At 40.8% G+C, this 6,609-nt stretch overlaps 1 protein-coding gene across 2 annotated transcripts in view; it reads left to right on the top strand.

The window, feature by feature from the left end:
* The window catches only part of ERBB3 (erb-b2 receptor tyrosine kinase 3), a 130,833-nt gene that overhangs the window by 826 nt on the left and 123,398 nt on the right, over positions 1-6,609 (top strand). The window contains exon 1 of one of the 2 annotated variants that reach the window (XM_056562321.1): positions 3,403-3,562. The exons of the other annotated variant lie outside the window; for it this stretch is intronic. The gene's annotated coding sequence lies outside the window, so the exon portion shown is untranslated. Of the gene's footprint in view, positions 1-3,402; positions 3,563-6,609 lie in introns of those variants that run through there. 2 annotated transcript variants of the gene reach the window in all.

Here is a 6,609-nt window from a genome sequence, read left to right as displayed (position 1 = left end):
CGTAAAATCTGTACATATATTGGGTATAGTGGAGTCATCTTTAAATTTTTTTTTTTATTGATCACAGGTTCTCCTTATTGTATCTTCATACATAGGTGTGGTCCAGGCTGGCGTGAGACTGTGCTAAAATTTTAGTGTTTTTGCCTGAGGCTAGGACTCCACTGAGATTTTTGTGGCATAAAAACGCCAGAAAAAACGCCAGAAAAACTGCCACAGTTTTCCCGTGCGTTTTGGCGTTTTTTCTGGTGTTTTTACCTTTGTGTAGAATTTGCTGTTTTTGGCCCCTTTGGTGTTTTTTTTTTACAAAATAGTTGGGTACCAAAATGAAAAAAAAAAAGGATGCAGTAGGGATGTAAAAATGTATTCAACATTTTTATAATTCTTTTAATAACGCGTGTGTGTGTGTTTAACTTTTTTTTTTTGTATGTGTGTGTTTAACATTTTTTATGTAGTACTACTACTCCCAGCATGGAACACACTGTTCCATGCTGGGAGTAGTAGTACCTGTACTATAGACATATCGCCCCGGGTGTCAGTCTGACACCCGATGTGATCGTCCATAATATAGTAGAGATGTGGAGCGGCTCTATACAGCGCTCTCATCTCTGCTCTGTACTCCAGCCAGTGATGTTCTATTCACATCACTCATTCATATTTTCCGCCCAGAGCTGTGATTGGCCGGATGGTTGCAGCCAATCACAGCTCTGAGGAAAAGATGAATGAATGAGTGGCCGGAGTATAGTGCAGAGCAGGGATGTGAGCGATGTATACAGCCACTCCATCTCTGCTATAAACAGGACGATCACAGCGGGTGTGAGGAGTGACATCCGCTGTGATGTGTCCTTAACTGCAGGTACTCCTACTCCCAACATGGAGCACACACTGTTCCATGATGGGTGTAGTAGTACCTGTACTAATTGACAGATCACTTTTTTTGGATCGCTTAAGTCCAAAAAAGAATAAAAACGCCACGATTTCAGGGCAAAAAACGCCAAACTAGGTTTTGTCGGCATTTTGAAAATCCAGCCTCTGAGCCCGAAATTGCTGAAAAACGCCAAAAGGATTAAATAAGCACCAAACTGAAAAACGCTAAGTGAATATGGCATTTTGCAGTTTACTATTGACTGGCCACGGCGTTTTTTCACTGATAAAATGCCGTGCGGGAAAATTGGCGTTTTTAATGGCGTTTGCAAGAAAAACCTCAGTGGAGTTCCAGCCTAAATCTGGCAACTTTTTACCCATTACACAAAAACGTGCAACAATTTACCACCGAAAAAAATTGGTTAAAAAGTTAAAACCAAACATGATAAACATGACAAATTCCCCCATAAACTTAAAAAACGAAGAAAGCATTAGAAATCATGCAAAAAAAAATACAGTGACTTAAACATATACTGGAGGTCACATAAGGAATAAAGAAACCCAAAATCAGGTGGAACATCATCATTGGCAGGGGAAACAGTTGGTATATGGTTAAAAGCAGGCGATACATGATCATATTAGAGAATTATACAAATATTTTCATTGAATACAATAAGATACGGAATTAGGCATTAGGAACCTAAAACATGTCTTATAAAGCATAATACATGTATATTACACTTCAAAATACACATATGCACATAATAAATGGCAGATAGGGATTTTACTTAGTTTAGTTATTTTTTATTTTTTTCTAATGTAATGTCATTAGATTATTCCTGTCCATTGTTCTTCATAGTTTGTTGGTGTACACAAAAAGACTTCTCTTCCAATAGAGATTATTGAGTTGAGTTATATTGGTATGAATTATTTCCTTTCCTGTGAGTGAAAACAGCATAAACATTAACATAATATCCTGGTCCAGCAAAGTCATATATACAGCATGAAAAGTTAAACATACAATGATGCTGTTACAGGCGATTTTCAAGATGTTACACTAATGCTCAAGGGGTTAAACACATTGACCCAGATTTACCGATCTGTAAGAAACAAAAAGGTGTATGGTTTTTGGATGAGGCAGATAGCAACCAATCACAGCTCATTTTTTCAAACAAATGCTGAGCTGTGATAGGTTGCTATTTGCTATATTGAGATTGTTGATATTTTTCCACAATTTTGGTTCTCAAGTCCTCAGACAGTTCTTTTCTCCTTTTTCTGTTGTCCATGCTTAGTGTGGCACACACAGACACATAATGCAAAGACTAAGTGAACTTCTCTCCTTTTTATCTGCTTTCAGTTGTGACTTTTATATTGCCCACACCTGTTACTTGCCCCAGGTGAATTTAAAGGAGCATCACATGCTTGAAACAATTGTATTTTTCCACAATTTTGAAAGGGTGCAAATAATTTTGTCCAGGCAATTTTTGGAGTTTGGTGTGACATTATGTCCAATTAGCTTTTTTTTCCCTCCCTTTAAGTTTTCAACCCATGGCCATGGGCATGTACGTAAGAGAAAAATTTATGAAAGGTGTCAAAGCAGGATAGTCCGGATGGTGGATAAGCAGCCCCAAACAAGTTCCAAAGATATTCAAGCTGCCCTGCAGGCTCAGGAAGCAACAGTGTCAGCACGAACTATCCGTCGACATTTAAATGAAATGAAAAGCTATGGAAGGAGACCCAGGAGGGCCCCACTGCTGACACAGAGATGTAAAAAAGAAAGATTACAGTTTGCCAAAATGAACTTGAGAAAGCCAAAATCCTTCTGGGAAAACATCTTGTGGACAGATGAGACCAAGATAGAGCTTTTTGGTAAAGCACATCATTCTACTGTTTACCGAAAATGGAATGAGGCATACAAAGAAAAGAACACAGTACCTACAGTGACATATGGTGGAGGTCCAATGATGTTTTGGGGTTGTTTTGCTGCCTCTGGCACTGGGTGCCTTGAATGTGTACAAGGAATCATGAAATCTGAGGATTACCAACGGATTTTGGGTCGCCCTGTACAGCCCAGTGTCAGAAAGCTGGATTTGCATTCCAGCAGGACAATGACCCCAAACATACGTCAAAAAGCACCCAGAAATGGATGGCAACAAAGAGAGAGTTCTGAAGTGGTCAGCAATGAGTCCAGATCTAAATCCCATTGAACACCTGTGGAGAGATCTTAAAATTGTTGTTGGGAAAAGGCGCCTTCCAATAAGAGAGACCTGGAGCAGTTTGCAAACGAAGAGTGGTCCATCATTCCGGCTGAGAGGTGTAAGAAGCTTATTGATGGTTATAGGAAGCGACTGATTTCAGTTATTTTTCCAAAGGGTGTGCAACCAAATATTAAGTTAAGGGTGCCAATAATTTTGTCCAGCCCATTTTTGGAGTTTGGTGTGACATTATGTCCAATTTGCTTTTTTTCCCTCCTTTTTTGGTTTAGTTCCAATACACACAAAGGGAATAAACATGTGTATAGCAAAACATGTGTTACTGCAATCCTTTTCTGTGAGAAATACTTCATTTTCTTGAAAAACTTCAGGGGTGCCAACATTTACAGCCATGACTGTATGTTGACAACGTAGGGATCCAGGAGGCACCCTGCACCCGAAGATCAAAGAACAGAACTAAATTCTCTCAAGAAAACTATTAAACTGAGGTGAGATACGCCTATTGTTTCTTTTATATTCTCACTCATTTCATTGCATGAATAATGACACAACACCATCAAGGCAGTTCATTGGAACTTTATTCATTATTATGTTATTTTGATTTTATTATTGTTCCAGTTACAAATCTTTTTCTCGAAAAAGTTATTATGAAAGTATTCTAATTTATCGACAGTATGTGAAGCCACATATTACCAATTACTACTAAACATGGACATTAACATTTCTGGAATTATTATTACATTTGTAAAATTGTTACATTTAAACGTACCATGTTGATGCATATTATGAGCCTCACTGGTAAAAAAAAAAATAAATACATACTTCCTGATGGGGCACAACATCAAAAACTATGATCCTGGTTTTCACAGGATGGGGCACATGTGAGGTGATCTATGAGAGATCACTTCATCTTCATTTGGTGCCCACTGCTTCACGAGAATGCCAGTTGTCCATTGTCCAAAGCTGTGGTTGATACCAATGCAGCTCTGGGAGCTTTCTAGGGATACTGCTCATCTGTTCAAGGCAAATAATAATGGAAACAGGTTAATTTTAGTTAAATAGGCACTGTCACCATTTTTTTTTTTATACATCATATTTATCAAAAGTTTTATTCTAAACCATGTCACCAAGACAGTCACATGGTACATAGAGAGTGGGAAAAGAAGCACTCAGTCGCACAGTTCTCCCCCCCTCTCGTTCTAGCAATTGGTTCAGGGTATTAATTGACTATTGAGTAATTGATCATTGATTGAGCATTAAAACGTAATCAAAGGAGGTGGTGATTAGTAATAAAGGAGAAAAAAAATGACATCTCAGGGTAGTATTGCACAAACAGACCTGTGCCCAATGTAAGTAGATCGGGGATTGTTTGTGCAGCCCTTTACTTCCATCATTGTTGGCAACATTCACCTATTACATGTGGAGATGTGTGGCTGGTGAATGGTTAAAAGTCGTGATCAGCCTGTTGGTTGTATAATTGTTGGGCCTACTACAGAGTGCAATATCGGCCTAGTCAGCCAATAATCTTCCTGTGTAATAGAGCCTTTAGGACTCATCACTCAAGTAATCAAATTCAGCTCACACCGCCCTAAGCATCAGGGATTCCTTACTGTCGTCTTGAAAATCAAGCTCTTCATGACGGCTAGTATTTTTGAGAAAACCCTAAAGGGATGACATTCTAAATGGTCTATTCATGAGATATACAGACAAACAATAGGCACTTATCCAGCCAATTTACAAGACAAATGCAAGCAAGCAATTCACTCCTGCAGGTCTGGTGTGAAATTTGTGACGATTAATTCAGTGAAAGCAGGGTGCCTCGGCTGAGATGGGTCATATTCCCAAAATGCCTGCTTGGGATCAGAGCCATGGGATATATGGAGGCAATGTTGCCGGTTAATGAATTACTGGGAGTTGAGGTTGTAAATGTGGTGAGAGTGCCATGTAAGGGCAGATGTTATTGCCCTAGGGGCAGATGGCATTAACCCCTTGTGTTCATGATGCCAGGGCATGGTTTTCCTCTACACCACCCGAGGTATGGCCGCTGGTTCCTGGGCCAGGCGCGAGCCAAATAATTACTCAAATGCAAGGGTATGGAACAACGGCAGCTTAACTGAGGCAGACAGATGGTATAGTCTTTACAGCTCAGTTAGGCCCAAGGAGATGACCAGTGACTTAAAGGAAAACTGTCAGATATTTTCTCCTGGACTATCCACAGGTACTGATGAATAGTGCGGGAGACGCTGATTCCAACTAGCCCTACCTTGCCTGGATCCGCCCGGCCGTTCACCCGCAATTGTAGTTTTATTATATATGGAAATCTTGCTGTAACTGGCAAGGGCGGGGCTTCTGTAGCTTATCTTGCACTGACGTCAGCGCCGCTTATGAATATTCATCCCCCCTCCCTCCAGTTCTCCCTCTCTTCGCCACTCCTAACTGGAGGGAGGGGGATGAATATTCATAAGCAGCCGGCGCTGCGGACGGGTGGCACTGACGTCACTGCCAGTTAAGCTGCAGAAGCCCCGCCCATGCCAGTTACAGCAAGATTTCCACATATAATCAAACTACAATTGCGGGCAAACGGCCGGGCGGATCCGGGCAAGGTAGGGCTCGTTGGAATCAGCGTCTCCCGCATCAGTACCTGTGGATAGTGTGAGAAAAAATATCTGACAATTTTCCTTTAAGGAGACTTGCAGGCTCGCTGGGACTTCTAGTGCACTTGGACTGAATCGTGCAGACCCAAGCTGACTTTTGCAGACTTGATAGACTTGACTATGACTGACTAGACTTCTCCCCTGTGGTTGCTTACCAGGTTTTCACCCGAAGGGGTACCCTGTTGGTGGAAGCATGGCTGCGTGGTGAGGCCTAGGTCTTCCTTAGGACACCAGACACTCTCAGGTCTTGACTGTACTGCTCCTCAGCTTAGGCTTAGACTGCCCTAACTAGCTCCTCCCATGTATATAAGGGAGCAATTTGGAGGACTCCCATAGGACACCACACAAGTCACCTGGTCACTGACACCTTCCCTGGTTACATGACTTGGTAACAACATTTAAAGGCATATGAACATTAGAAATTAGCAAATTAATAAATCACATAAGGCACGGTTAACCATTTAGGGTTTGTGAAATGGACGTGGACCCTGGGGCACTGAAATAGAGTCTGCTACACAGGACAGAAAAGGATACAGGAGAGCAACTCTTGTACTGGGCCACCACATAAAGATGTTTCTCAAAGTTGATTTTCAAGATTTGTTCATATTAATTAGGCATGTATATAATAGTTTACATTATGTGCTGCTGTGATGTGGCTGTCATGGCCATAAATGTTGGCACCCCTGAAATTTTTCAAGAAAATGAAGTAACACGTTTTGCTATACACATGTCTATTCCCTTTGTGTGTATTGAAACAAAACCAAAAAAGGGAGGAAAAAAAGCAAATTGGACATAATGTCACACCAAACTCCAAAAATGGGCTGGACAAAATTATTGGCACCCTTGACTTAATATTTGCTTGCACACCCTTTGGAAAATAT

Source organism: Hyla sarda, chromosome 2, assembly GCF_029499605.1.
Source record: "Hyla sarda isolate aHylSar1 chromosome 2, aHylSar1.hap1, whole genome shotgun sequence".
NCBI lineage: Eukaryota > Metazoa > Chordata > Amphibia > Anura > Hylidae > Hyla > Hyla sarda.
The sequence above is the reverse complement of the archived record's forward strand: the minus strand, read 5'-3'. Positions and strand labels throughout refer to the sequence as shown.